Genomic DNA, 14,062 nt, shown 5'->3' with positions numbered 1-14,062 from the left:
CGTGATAGAAAAATTGTCCTTCTGAGGCTCCTCATCCTGGCAGTGAACTGCAGAGAGACAGAAAGATTGTACGCAGCCATCATGACGTTTTATATTAGGTGGTAATAAATACTGCATAGATGAAGATGAAGGGACAGAAGAGCAGGGAATCTTGTGGGTTCTGTGAGTTTCCACAGCTGGGGAGACTCACGGAGAAGGGGAACTGTCAAATGGTTCACGTAGCATGTGGCACATAGTAAAAGCCAAGAAATATTAGATAAAATAGAGAGAGTCACTGACATCAACTAGCTATTTCGAGGAAGGCTTTCCAGTGTTTACTTGTTTGTTTGTTTGTTTTCCCTACTGTGAGTCTCCTCTGTTGGTCATGATAATTTTCCTTTGGAGTTGAAGTTAATTCTGTGCTTACACCAAGATTATTTATGATCTGAGTGAAGACCTAGCAGATCAAAACTGTCATGGGTGAATCTGTCCCTGTGGTAAGGAAGAAGGTTTGGTGACAGGCGACAGGCATGGGGCAAGGGCAGGAAGTGGAGGAAGAACAAGAAAAAGTAGAATTAGAAGAAAAAAAGACAAGGAAAGAAAGAAGTCTATTTTAAGCACGATGTTGTCTTTGGCCGTTGATGTTAATTTAACTCCATGTGTATGTTAATTGGAAGTTGGGTCAATTAAAGCCAGATGTGTGCCAACTCTGAATTTAACGGACTGGATAAAAATGTTTTTCAGAACTAAAGTATAGAAATATAAACTTCTTTGAATTACTTCTCATGACAAACATCACTATAATTTTAGTAGAGGGTTTCACAGACATACATATTTTAATAGTAAACAATGGACATTCATATTGGAAAGCCCTAATGATTTCAATACTAAAAAGGAATAGTAGCTGGGTTTGGAGGTACATGCTTGTCACCTTAGCACTTGGAGGCAGGAACACTTCTCTTGTGGTTTCATAGCCTATCCTGTTGAAACAAAGGGAGGCCTGCACCAAAGAAACAAAAGTGAAAGAAAAATAGTTTTAGGGGCATGTACAACATCGTTGGTCTTTGAAAAATGATTTTTATTTGCCTCTCAAAGGGTTTTGAAGGTTTGCATGTTGGATACTTGCAGCTTCGCCTTGTAAATGAAGCCATATAAGACATTGTTAGAGTTTCACATCCTGGCAGAGAAGATGTAACCCCCACTTGTACCTGGAAGTCAAATGAAACCAAGAACTGTGTCAAAGGTGTCACACTCAAGCAGCGAAATCTGGACTTGGTTTGACACCTTCTGGCTCTTGGGCACTACTTCATACAACGTTGCCTTACGAATATCTGAATCTGAAATGCAGTTAATATTCTAGAAGACATGGATTTACCTTTCTAATTATGACTTGCTTATTCACCTTTTAAAAAGTAATGTTTGCCCTTTCAAAGGCATGCAAATCAATGGTGTGGAAAGAGGAACCATAACCAGACTGTATAAATTGATGAAGCAAAGCACTATTCATATTTTGCCTTCAGTAAATCACATGTGAATTAATTCAAAATTGACTACATTATGGTTTTGTAGACTTTAATAATTTATTGAACATATAATATGAAATATGTATATTAATAAACACCATAAAATAGTTTAAAATATAGGTATGAATTAATGTCCTTAAAATGATGACAGCAATAACTTGTAATCTTTCTTTTTGTTGTCTCCTATCAAGAATTCATTAGAGGATTGTGATAATACAATGGTTTCCAGTTTAAGACACAAAACATTATGTAAATTATACAGCAAAATGTAGACACAGTTGGTAATCTCCAATTCTACCCAGGAGGTCCTTCACCATGCCCACTTCCTTGTGATTGGCTGCAGAAGCCACGTGATTCAAGTTCTGTTACTTATTTACTATTCCATTATTCTTCCTCTGAATAATGAAATAGAAGCAGTTGATGGGGTGAGACTTCTGTGGAACTATGCATAAGTATGCCCTTAGCCTTGTTTCCTTCTCTTCTTGCTTTACATCTTCGCAATCCGTTATCTAATTAATATTAGTTTCCATCCTGGTAGTTCTATTCCTAGAGTTCAAAGACTCAAACCTCAAGCCATTCTTGTTTAGTGCCTTAAGGTCTTTATTTTTCTTTAAATATCTCACTATTATCAAGAATAAAAGAAACACGGTACTTAAAATATGATGGTTTCACTGCAAAATAATAAGGCATTTCTGAAAAATAGTTTGCAGTATGTTTCCACAACAGTTAAGAAACATTTTTGCCTTATCAGTCACCGAAGTGGCAGGGCAGGCAGGCTTTGCTGATAAAATATTGGCTATTTCCTGCTGGGGGGGGGGGGGGATGGGCATTGCTTTCAGTTTTGTAACCACCTCTGAGCCCACCAGTTTCCAAAGGATAGCTCCACACTCTTGGTCACAGAGATGGTTCCAGTTAAATTTGGAGGTGCATGAAACCAAACGGACAGACACGACTGTGAGAAAGAGATTTTCAGGGAGGAGGCAGCAAGGCACGTGTGTGTGGGGTGGGCGTGGAAGAAGGTGGGGATGAAAGTGTCCAGTCTGCACTATGCTAATGTGTAAAATCATTCACCAGCAAATTTAATTAGCAAAAACAAAATTGAATACTACCTCAGCAATTTAACAGAGAAGGCCAATGACCAGATTTGTTTACATCCCTTCTATTTGAGAGGCTCAAATGCTTGCCATGAAGTCTGCACAGCTGGGCTGGATGGATGGATGGCTCAGTTGTTAAGGGCCGAGCTCACAACCAAAAATATAAGTTAAGCGCAACTGCAGCATTTTGGGAAAGCATTCTAATGTTGTGGGGATACATTAAGTGAGTAATGGCAATCTCTTATTAGGAAGGACAGCAAAGGCTTGAAGGCAAGTTACAAACATTAATAAAAGTTGCAGGAAAAAGATAAACCATAGTTCAGAAAGTAATTATTGTATGGACTGGAGAGGGATGCAACAAGAAAGGACCACTAGGTTGCTTAGAGAGAGTTTGAGGCAATTCTGTAGCTCGAACTAAACAGTGTCTAGAAAGGCAGACCCGAAGACAACATGATGACAAGCATGCATGTGATGCGCAGAAATACATGCAGGGAAAACAGTCTCATGGGTGTTGACTTTCAGTACAGTAGAAATATTTAAGAAGGCAGAAAAATTGTGACTCCCCTAAATACACACACACACACACACACACACACACACACACAGGGGTTTACACACTATCACTAGTTAGGGAATGAGACAGTCTTTGCACTATACAAAAAAAAAAAGTTCTAAGAAGGGAGAGAAAGAATGTTTTTGATGACTGGATAGGCCTCGCCCACATGCATGTGGGGTGTCATGCAACCATGTTTGGAAAATTCAATGGGAGGAGAGAGGAGATCTACTTGGTAAAGGCATTCAGGGCCACAGTACATTGACTCCTTGGGCAAGAGAGAATATGAGATAAGAAAGTCAAAGCAAGATTTTGATTTTTATTCTGTTTTAGGATTTCTCTTTTTAATTTATTTTAAAATAATCTTTTCTCATATCAATCCTAGTTCCCACTCCCTTCCCTCCTCCCACTTCCCCCACCTTTTCCCCACTCCAGCCCCCATCCACTCCTCAGAGAGTCAAGCTTTGCACTGGGGAGTCTAACAAAGTCTGCCACATCACTTCGAGGCAGGACCAAGGCCCTCCCCATCCCCTATGTCTATGCTGAGCAAGGTATTCCTCCAAAAGAGAATGGACTTCAAAAAGCCACTTCAAGCACTAGGGATAAGTCCTAGCCCCATTGCCAGCGGCACCACAGATTGTCCCAGGCACCTATCTGTCACCCACTTTTAGAAGGCCTAATTTGGTCCTATGCAGGTTCTTCCACTTTCAGTCCAGAGTCAGTGAGCTGCCACTAAATCAAATCAGGTGTTTCTATGGGTAACCCTATCATGGTCTTGACCCCTTTGCTCATACTGTCGCTCCTCCTTCTTTCAACTAGACTCTGGGAGCTCAGCCCAGTGCTTAGCTGTGAATCTCTGCATCTGCTTCTATCATTTGCTATGATGACAACTAAGGTAGTCATCAACCTGATTGCATGGGAAGGGCAGTTCTGGCACCTCTCCACTAGGGCTTAGGGTCGCAGCTGGGGTCGTCCTTCTGGATTCCTGGGAATTTCCTTGGTGCCGGGTTTCTTGCTAGCCTCATAATGGTGCCCTCAATCAAGATATCTTTCTTTGCTCTTCCTCTCTGTCCTTCCCTCATCTCAGTCATCACATTCTCTCATGTTCCTCTCCTCTTCTCCCCCCTCCCTCCCACATGCTCCCAATTTTCTCAAAAGATCTTGTCTATTTCCCCTTCCCAGGGAGATCCGTGTATGTGTCTCTCTTAGGGTTCCCCTTGTTCCCTAGATTCTCTGGACTCTGGGGTTGTGAACTATAGGCTGGTTATCGTTTGCTTTGTATCTAATATCCACTTTTGAATGAGTATTTACGATGTTTATCTTTCTGGGTCTGGGTTACCTCACTCAGGATGATTGTTTTTCTAGTTCCATCCATTTTCCTGCAAATTTCAAGATGTCTTTTTTTTTTTTTAACCACTGAGTAGTTAAGTACTCTGTTGTGTAAATGTACCACATTTTCTTTATTCATTCTTCAGCAGAGGGCATCTAGGTTGTTTCCAGGTTCTGGCTATTACAAATAACGCTGCTAGGAACACAGTTGAACAAGTGTCCTGTGGTGTAAGTGTGCATCCTTTGGGTATATGCCCAAGAGTGGAATTGCTGGGTCTTGAGGTAGATTTGACTTTCTGTTTTCTGAGAAACCGCCATACTGATTTCCAAAGTGGTTGTGCAAGTTTGCCCTTCCACCAGCAATGGAGAAGTGTTCCCCTTACTCCACATCCTCTCAAACATACATTAGCATTAGTGGTTTTTATCTTAGCCATTCTGACTGGTGTAAGATGGTATCTCAGAGTCACAAAACAAGATTCACAAGATTCTTACATGCCCGGATGATGTACAGTGTGTCCACTCCAAGTTGGCTATATAAAACATAATTCGGACTTTGCTTAGGGAAGAGTCAGGCAGACCAAATAAGAGGTCTGGAAGTATAGAGCGGGGCGGAAGGAGGGGGGGGGATCTGAAGAGGTTCTGATGTTGACTGCACCAAGGCTGCGAGGCCCGAGGACAGTGTGGGAGGAACTTGGAAAAGTGGATCTCTAATACATGGTATTTAAACTAGAAAAGCCCAAAGCTGTGATGATTGTGACAAAATTATAAAACGGAATCTTTCTCCCCTAATTTCAGACAGTTCACTCTCCAAATGAGAACACACTGCTTGTTCCTCTGTCACATGCCGCCTGCATTTGTCCCAAAGATTCTAAACATGCTTTTCTCACACTGGGACAGAATTCCCCTATGCTGCACATTATTGCCAAAATGCATGTTAAAAAATATAGGCAGGGAAAACCTATCTGTTCATATACATGTTTAGCCCTTGGAAAGAGTAGAGTTTCTTTTTAAACTTCATTGAGAGCTACGGGAATTGCTTTTATTTTCACTTCCCGCTGATTCCCGTCTTCCAGCAGGGCACTGACTTCTGGAATTGATTCAGTGCCCCCTCCCCCCAGCTCCACCCACAGCTAGTGTTAAAACAACCCTGCAATTTCTGTCCTCTTTAATCCAAAGGACTAATTACTTTTAATACACATTGAATAGAGTTTTTACCATACAGCACTTGGGGTATGGCACAGGTTTAAACCCCTTTATACTGTAAACAATTTCCATCCTAGTATACTAATTTTTCTGTAAACTACCATTAGTTAAGTATGAGATTTAAAAGGGGGGTTGTGGGTACTAATATCTGCTTTCCCATTATTTCAAAACCTCCAGTTTTAGTTTTGCTCTATAACTGATATTCAATCACTTATATTCTGTGTCTACGAGGCACAGATATATAACACTATATTTTCTGAATATAGTGTTACATAAATAAAATCCAATGTGTTTATCATCTGTAGCTCAAAATAACACCTTTTACTTTTTCTGGCAATTCATTTTTCTTCAAGTTAAAAACCAAGTAAGTCAGAGAATGGGTCATTAAACTTGGTCCAAAGCGTTTGCTTTTAAATTGTATTGAAGTTTCTTATGGGATTAAATTTCATAGTTTCAGCCCTAAAACTATAGATTCAGAATTTTTCTCTACACTGCGAGAATTTTATGCTCTTGACAAAACAACTTTTCTATTTTTGTTTATTCTGATTTTTCATACCCCTGAAACACGGAGTAAAGTAGAAAGGTCTAACAACAAAAATTATACTCATCCTTCTCAGGCAGGACATTTTTCCTTGTCTCATTTCCTTCTGTCCACACTCCAGGTTTTAAGTTATGTACTGAGAAAGAATGATAGACACTCCACGAGAAGCAAATGCTTTAGCGCGAGTGTGCACGTGAACATACACACACAGCTGTAGAGATCCCTTCATTTCTTTAATATTCTTCGTGTTTGCTTTCCCACACCCATCCCTGTCTGCAGGATAAGTGACTCTCCCTTCCAAGCCTGTAGCTTCCTTTTCATCCCCACCCTTTATAGCTGCGGAGTTGACATATTTTAACATTTCTAATCTCTATTTCAAATTATTTTTTTAAATCCTACTAGCATTTTCCCTAAAACTTGACGTACTTCCTTCTCTTAACCAAGAGCACTACTCAGACTCTAGACATTAACCTTGACCTGCCCTTAATTTCCTTCTCCCTCTGGACTGAATTCCTGCAGATTAGTTTCAAACGTCATCTTTTGGCTAACACGCCCATGGCTGTAGCCACGGGGAGGAGGCATCTTGTTTTCCCGCGCGTAGAAGCATTCACTATAGGATCTATTGATAATCTGCTTCGGCACTCCGCTCTCTGAGAAAGCTGTTAGCACAAGAACTGCCAAGATGACATAATTTCTCAGAGCATCCTTCCATCCTTAGTTAAATTTACTCTCTGCCTATCCCAGCCCCACCTACAGAGAGATTTTACAGCGATTCCAGTAGAGGAGCGATTTCCCTTTAAATAGTGCACATGTGTTGCTATTCTGCAATTTTTCGAGTTGGCAACATTTTTTCCTGTCCACATGCAGGAGAGTGGAGAGGGACATTGTCCCTGGACCCAAGATCAGATCAGGTCGAGGTTTTGCAGCTGTCAGTTCTTGGAACAGAGACCCCCCATTGTAGCAGTGAAACCTCTGGGGTCCCGAGTCACACACCTCCCTTCTTCCGCTGTTTTTTATTAGATCTATTTCTCTGGAAGAGTGTGCTACACAAATTTCAGAGACTTTCACACTTATCTCATTTGTTCTTCTTAGAAACCTTAACACTGGGACACACTGCCTCGCTCAGTCCTGTTCTGGTGCTAAGAGGACTCTGGGCCCGTCGATTCATCCCGTTCTTATTTAGGAAAGGGCTGCTCCAGTCCTCTTCTGGATGGACCACCCTTCCCAGTTACTGCCTCCTGCAGGAAACATAGCAACAAGGGCAAAGCCCAGCCAGCCGGTGCCCCGCCTTTGTTTTCATTAACAGCACACCTGGGCCTTAAGTACTCAGCAAATGCCACGGTGCCACACTGATGGAGAAGCTGGCTTTTCCTGGCTCGCATTTGCTCCTTCTCTCTCATTTCCTGTTTCTCGGCCTCCCCATGGTTTCTCTTCCCACCCCATTCCACTCCACAGAACTGCAATTTTTTTTTTCTTTAACACAAACTTCCCCTTCCAGCCTACCACCTTCAGGGCGGTTTCCCACGCAGGGCCTGCTCAAAGACACGGAGTAGGGGTGTCAGGCCCCAGGAGCTCACCTAGGTTCCAAGAAAGTGGTACCCACAGTCCCCTGACCTCCAGCGACCGCCCGGGGCCAGCCCTACTCCTGCACCCCGCCGGGCCCTTTCCGCTTCCTCCGCTAGCCGCCCCCGCCCACCCTCCCGGACGACCTGACCCCGAGTCCCCCCCCAGCCGCGGCGGGAAGAGCGGAGCCGCCTCCTCCCTCTCCCTGCCCAGAATCTCGCGGATCCTCTGCCCCGTGCGCGCAGGCGGGGCCGCCCGGGATGGCGTCCAGCGCCGGGCTCCCCTCCCAGGACCGAGCACCGATCTGTCCCCTGCTCATGTCCCCGGCGCCCTGGCTGGGGTCCCAGCTCAGTTTGAGTCTCCTTTCCTCCCTACGACGTCGACTTTACTGCTTTCCTAAATCACCCGCGCGGTCTGGCGCCCCGGTGTGCCAGCGCTGCTCTGAGAGGCACACACCCGCACCTCGCCCCCATTCATCCTGCCAAGGTGAATCACGGCCAGCGGGGCGCCCCTGCCTTTCCTGCACCCTGCCGTGCACTCGGACCCAAACAATGATCCTCCAGTCGTTAATCGAGTCTGTCCGCCCGCGCCACCCGCGGGGTAGCCCCCGCCGGGACCCCATTGTTGCCCAAGCCTCCGGGCGCCCGGGGGCGGACCCTGCAGACTCGGCCGGCTCCGCCCACACCTTTCTAAGTTAGCTGCGGGTGAGCCGCGGGGACAGTTCGGGCGCGGGGCCCCCTCCACGTTCGCTCCCACCCACCGAGGCTGCGGTGGGGAGTGGGCGAGGGCCACGCGGGCTGACCGCTTTAATCGGCTTCGAATTCTTTCCCCAAGACTGCCTAGGCGCGTGGTGACACAAAAGAGGGGGACTTGGTGGCAGCTCAGCAAGAGTCTCGCCCCGAGAGTTGCCATCAGGGGGTTCCTCTCTCCTCGACCCCTAGAATTTCCCGTAGGTTGCGGCTATAAGAGTCGCAGGGGCCATGTGTGGGTTATTTAGGGTGCCGCAGAGAGAGGTGGTGCAGGTGACAGGGTGGCGCGGCAAAGGCCCAGGGCCAGGGGCGGGGGCAGGGGTGGGGCGGGGTGGGGCGGGGTGGTGGCTCCGAGGACCCACCCCCTGCTGCTGGCCAGCCTGGCAAGACGAGGGCTGGGCAGTGGGTGTTGCGTTTTACCTCTGCGATCGGGGAGGGGTTAGTTTCCCACAGGGGATTTCAACCATCACACTCAGAGCCCGCCTCCTAATCCTCCGGCGGAGCGGCTCGGGGCCCCATTTTATGGCAATAAAGCGACTTAGCGCCTGCTGAGCGAGCCCCTCCCCGCCGCCGCCCCCGCCCTCGGCCCCACCCCAGGGCTCGCCCGCAGCGGCGGGGCTTTGTTTCTGGGGAGGAGGACCTGGAGCTCTTTTGTTTGGGGGTTTTCTGTTTTCACCCCTACCCCACCCTACACACACCCCAACCTCACCCCACCCCGCCCCAACCCCCGCGCCTCTCGGATTTCCTGAGCTGCGGGCTGCAAAGGGAGGAGAGCGGCTTCTTGCAACCCCCTCGGCTGGGCCCCGGGGTAATTCGATGCGGGCCTGGCGAGGCTCCCCACGTTAGACCTGGGCTCGCGTCTCGACAGCCTCCACCCACCGGCCCACCCTACATTTAGCGCATCATGTGATCTGGGTAAGTCATTTGCAAGTACAACAGTTCCCTGGGTTGCCCCCCATTCATTTCCTGAGAACTGCAGAGAGCAGCTGAGAGGCTCTGCTTGTGCGTGTGCGTGTGAGTGTGCGCGGGTGACGCCGTGAGTGTGTGTGTGTGTGAGCGAGTGTGTGCGCGCGCGCGTGTGAGAGAGAGAAAGGGCGAGAGAGAGGGGGACTCTGTGTGAGGGAAAGAAAACAATTTCTCCTGCTCTGCAGCTTCTGTTCAGGTCTGTGCCGATTCCGTTTTTTATCAAAATAAACAACCCCCTCCTTTTTTTTGCCATCCCAAATCAGATCGTATTCTCTTAACGTGTTTTATTTTCCTTCTGTCATCTGCTCAAGTTAAATCATTTTGGTTGGTCTGTGTTCTTAAATGGGGGGAAAGTGTTGGGAAGCGGGAGGGGGCCGGGGAAGGGCGATGCTATTGCCGAGCCAGGAGCGGCGGTCGGATTCGCGGAGAAGAAAGAGGGTGGTTACTTGTCCCACTCCCTAAACATTTTAAAAAGAACTTAGCAAGTAACGTAAATTAAGCAAATGCTTTGCTCCCCCGACTGGAATTGTTGGTTGCAGTGTTTGCCTGACAGTTGCCAAGGATGAGAAATAAATCCCCAGGGCTGAAAGGGGCGCGCGGGGAGGGGAGGGGGTCGTGGAAGTAGTTGGTCCCCAGCAATGGATGGGCTGGATGAATAGCCGCACCGGGACTGTGCGGGCAGTGTATGAGCACTGGAGAGTGGAGCGGAAGGGGTTAAGGAGGCGATAACATTGCTGGCATGAATAGTGGTCCTGGCGCTACATTCATTATTGTCTCTGGTCGTAATGATGTGGAACTGTCACTTGCTACTGTGCCTGGTCCATGGGAGTAGCCAGGGGCTGGCCTGTGGCTTTTATTTTCAATTACGAAGGACCTGGCTGGAGTTGACAAGGGACAACTTTGTAAGGCCACCTGGGCCGAGAAGCCGGCGGAACTGGCCTTGGAGCCACTTCTGACCTTAGGTGCAAAGCTAAGAGGGCTAGGACTTGACCTCCGCGACATTACTGGGTGTTCACGTTAGATGCTCTCCTACTGGGAGAATCAACCCTGCTTTTGTTGGTTAGAGAACTGCCTCCCAGAACTTTGCAAACTTTTATCTTTGGGGGAAAGGGTGGGGTGCACTCAACAGTTTTGTTTCTCCGTGTGTTTAAGGCAAATGCTTGGAGGAAAAGTACCAGTTCCTTTGTTAGGTGTCCTGTAGCTTCCCAGCCCCCTTCCCCTGGTCTTCTAGTTTTGCATACTTTACTAGTAATTGCCCTAATTCGGCTGACAAAAGCTGACTTTGTTGCGTTAAAGAGTATTAGTACAACGGAATGTGTAATCTGGATAAACAGTTTCTGTGTTTAGTGTTGCCAGCTCTCGAATTTAACTGTACAGATGGCTTAAGTCTCTGTTCTGTATAGATTGTTTTAAATACTTCTACTGGTTAATAGAATTCTCGAGCGAGCACTAAGGTATTTTAACTTGGCGTTAATATTCTGTTTCCCTGTAACACCGGAAAGACAGGCAGAGGACCTATTTACATTTAGTGCCTGTGCATCTAGTTGCGTCTTAGACGTCTGCCAATCAAATACACGTCATCCTGCAAATCCACCTCGAAGCCTTCATGCCTCTTTCTTAGTGGAGGAGAGAGTTGTTTGGATAAGGGAATGCTTTGAAAGACATTTGGTGGCTTTTCGCAAGCAGCAGCTTCTGATGTGAATAGGATTGGTCACTTTGATGAGAAAATACCGTCATCCAAGACATCCTTTTAAAACTGGCATTTAATTACTACAGAGGGACCCCACCTCCCTTAGAAAAAAAGCCTGGTTTACTAGTGGGTTTTCATCTGAATGTTGATTACATTTAGAGAGAGAGAGAGAGAGAGAGAGAGAGAGAGAGAGAGAAGAAAAAGAAAAACAGGTAGAGATTGGTTACGTAAAGAGTATATTTTTAGGCTTGAAAAAATTTAACCATAGATTCTTGTTAGGAATAGGATGTTGGAAGACAGACATTTCAATTGCCTAAGTCACCTCTCCATCGGTGCCGCTTGCTCAATGTTGATACTAGACTGAATAGACCAAGCTCATCTAGGTCTGGGAGAAAGCAATCTGAGCATTTAAAAATTGGCAAGAACATTTAATGCATTTAGAAAAAGAAGGTTTATTATGCAAACTCATAGTTAATATGAAATACACTTAAACCAGCACAACTAAAATATTTTCACATGAAAATTTAATAATTTATGAGCGGCATTAACTTAACTAATACAGCTGTGTCTGGGTAAATAGAATACTCTTGAGGATTTCTCTTGATTGCTGAAGACTTTTAGTTATGTGTCTCCTACATAGGCATATTTCAAGGAAACTTTGGTCAGTTCAACTTTATTGGAGAATGACTGTTTCTTAACGGAAAATTGTTGTCTCCTACTAGAAAGTCCTTTTCAAGAAACCCTGTCATCTGGGCGGAAATGGTCTTGGTCTAGCTGTTGAGACCTTGACCTCAGCAACTCTGGGCCGGTTGTTTACTCCAGCTGCTGCCTCCCTGTGTTCCAACAGAGAAGGTAGTGTGAGCACCTTTTCTCCCAGGGTGCTTGCTGTTCAGTCCTCGGAGCAGGCTCACCCCTAGTCTATAGTGTTTTGATCGGCCAGAAATTTCTCTTTTGGTTTTTTTTTTGTTAAAGGGAAAACACATTTTCTATGTCTCTGAGAGTTAGAGGTCATGCCAAGAAGCCGTCTGTTAGCAACATAGTGAAATGACTTATTGTAAACCTGGGTGAGTTTTATCCTAGAAAGGCAATGTAAGTACTGAGCCCTCCAGGCCTGTACGCAGGGCATTTCAAGTGGGAAGAGTTGGTTAATTTGTGTTGGGAGAAACCTCATCCAGCGAGGTGATACTTTCAAATAACTGACAATATATCATTGTCCTGGGTATTTATTCTAATCAATACAAGATCTAAAAAGTATGGAATTTCACATTTATATAAACTAAATAACGTTAAAACAATTCTATAAAATTGGGAGACCAGAGGATTTGCTTGTATTTAGAAAAGGCATTCTTAAGTGTTTTGGGTTTATAAATATAGTTGAAGTGTGTGCGTGTTAATACACAGTAATTGCACAAAAGTAGTAATGGCGCAGACACTATTATTATTACTGTTAGTAGTAGTATTGGCATTGTCCCCATTGGGCTCGCATGCTGACTAATGACCAAGAGCTAAGAATCTCCAGATTAGCAGCACTGCCGCCTTCTTGTTTGGGGAGTAACTTTCATTTTTAGGAGTTCGGAAATGGACTGCAGCTCTTGACTGCAGTTTACATTTTAAAACTCAGAACAAAGGCAGACTGGAGGTACCTGCAGTTTTGATACCATTTCTCTCTCTCTCTCTCTTCCTCTCTCTCTCTCTCTCTCTCTCTCTCTCTCTCTCTCTCTCTCTCTCTCTCTCCATGTAATCCTGGCAGGGCTTTAACTCACCCTGTAACTGCCCTTGAACTCCTGGTCCTTCTGGCTCCACCTTCTGGGTACAGGACAGGCATGTGCCCCCCACACCCAGCCTATTTTCCTAAAAGGAAAAACAAAATGAAAACTTTTTCATTTTAGCTTTTGGGTTAGGCACAGCCTTTGGTTTTAAATGTGTATAAAATGTAAGGGTGAAAAATCTTGCAATGAAGTCCCTGGCAACGCCCTCTAACCACACAGTCTTAACTCACCAACCACACCCACTCCACTCCCAGATGTAGAATGGGAGCTGACAGATGGGCTTCACCCTGTGCGTGGAAGGTCAGCTGCCTGTGGCTCTGTCAGCCCTGCTTGGGTTCTAACTCGGAGTGACTTCAATCCATGAGAATTCCTTCTTGGGGGCCTACATGAGCCACACCCAGTCTGGAGTCAGCTACTGAGTGCCTGTGGTAGACACATGTTGGGGACTAAATGGTTGCTTTCTCTATATATTCTCAGTAATTAGGTTACAAAAGGATTTCTCGGTTTGGGGTGTTTATTGTCACGAAGTGGCTTCTTGAGTAATTATACTGCCCTGTAAAATACGCTTTGGTCTGGCAGCAGATCAGAGGCTATCCACTGAAAGAGTTGTGCTCTGATATGGTCTTTCTTCTTTTCATTTACCTTCAAGCCTTCTTTAAAACATAGTTACAGATTTACAGACCTACCCGGTTTATTTATTTTGTTATTTTTAGAAGAGCTTTTATATTTTCACAATTTCCTACATAGATATAATGTATCTTTTTTTCACAATTTCATACATGTATAGGGTGTGTCTTAATGATTTCTATCCACACTAGCTCTCTCTTCCTTCTTTCCATGGACACACCCAACACATCCCTTCCTATGTTCATGTTTGCCGTGTGTGTGTGTGTGCACACACATGTGTGCACAATATTCTTATTACTTCTTTATGCAGCAATGTTAACTGATCTTATTGGCTTGACCTTGTACAAGTCTTGTGCTGGTAAACACAGCTGCAATGAATTAGCCAGGGGAAGAGCTATTGATGTCATATTCAGATGACTGCACTGCTTATCACTCTTCCCTTCTTTCTACCCGCTCTTCCTTAGTGTCCCACGCCA

The 14,062-nt window shown here is 45.3% G+C and overlaps 1 protein-coding gene across 1 annotated transcript in view; it reads left to right on the top strand.

Moving 5' to 3' along the window:
- The first annotated feature begins 9,313 nt into the window (after positions 1–9,313).
- The window catches only part of Klf12 (Kruppel like factor 12), a 379,112-nt gene continuing 374,363 nt past the window's right edge, over positions 9,314–14,062 (top strand). Inside the window, exon 1 of the mRNA XM_041666771.1 lies at positions 9,314–9,449. The gene's annotated coding sequence lies outside the window, so the exon portion shown is untranslated. The remainder of the gene's footprint in view (positions 9,450–14,062) is intronic.

The sequence above is a fragment of the Microtus oregoni genome, unplaced genomic scaffold, assembly GCF_018167655.1.
Source record: "Microtus oregoni isolate MIOR12 unplaced genomic scaffold, Mior012 000001F_ref0000356, whole genome shotgun sequence".
Classification (NCBI taxonomy): domain Eukaryota; kingdom Metazoa; phylum Chordata; class Mammalia; order Rodentia; family Cricetidae; genus Microtus; species Microtus oregoni.
Note: the sequence above shows the minus strand (reverse complement) of the source record. Positions and strands in the feature narration are given on the sequence as shown.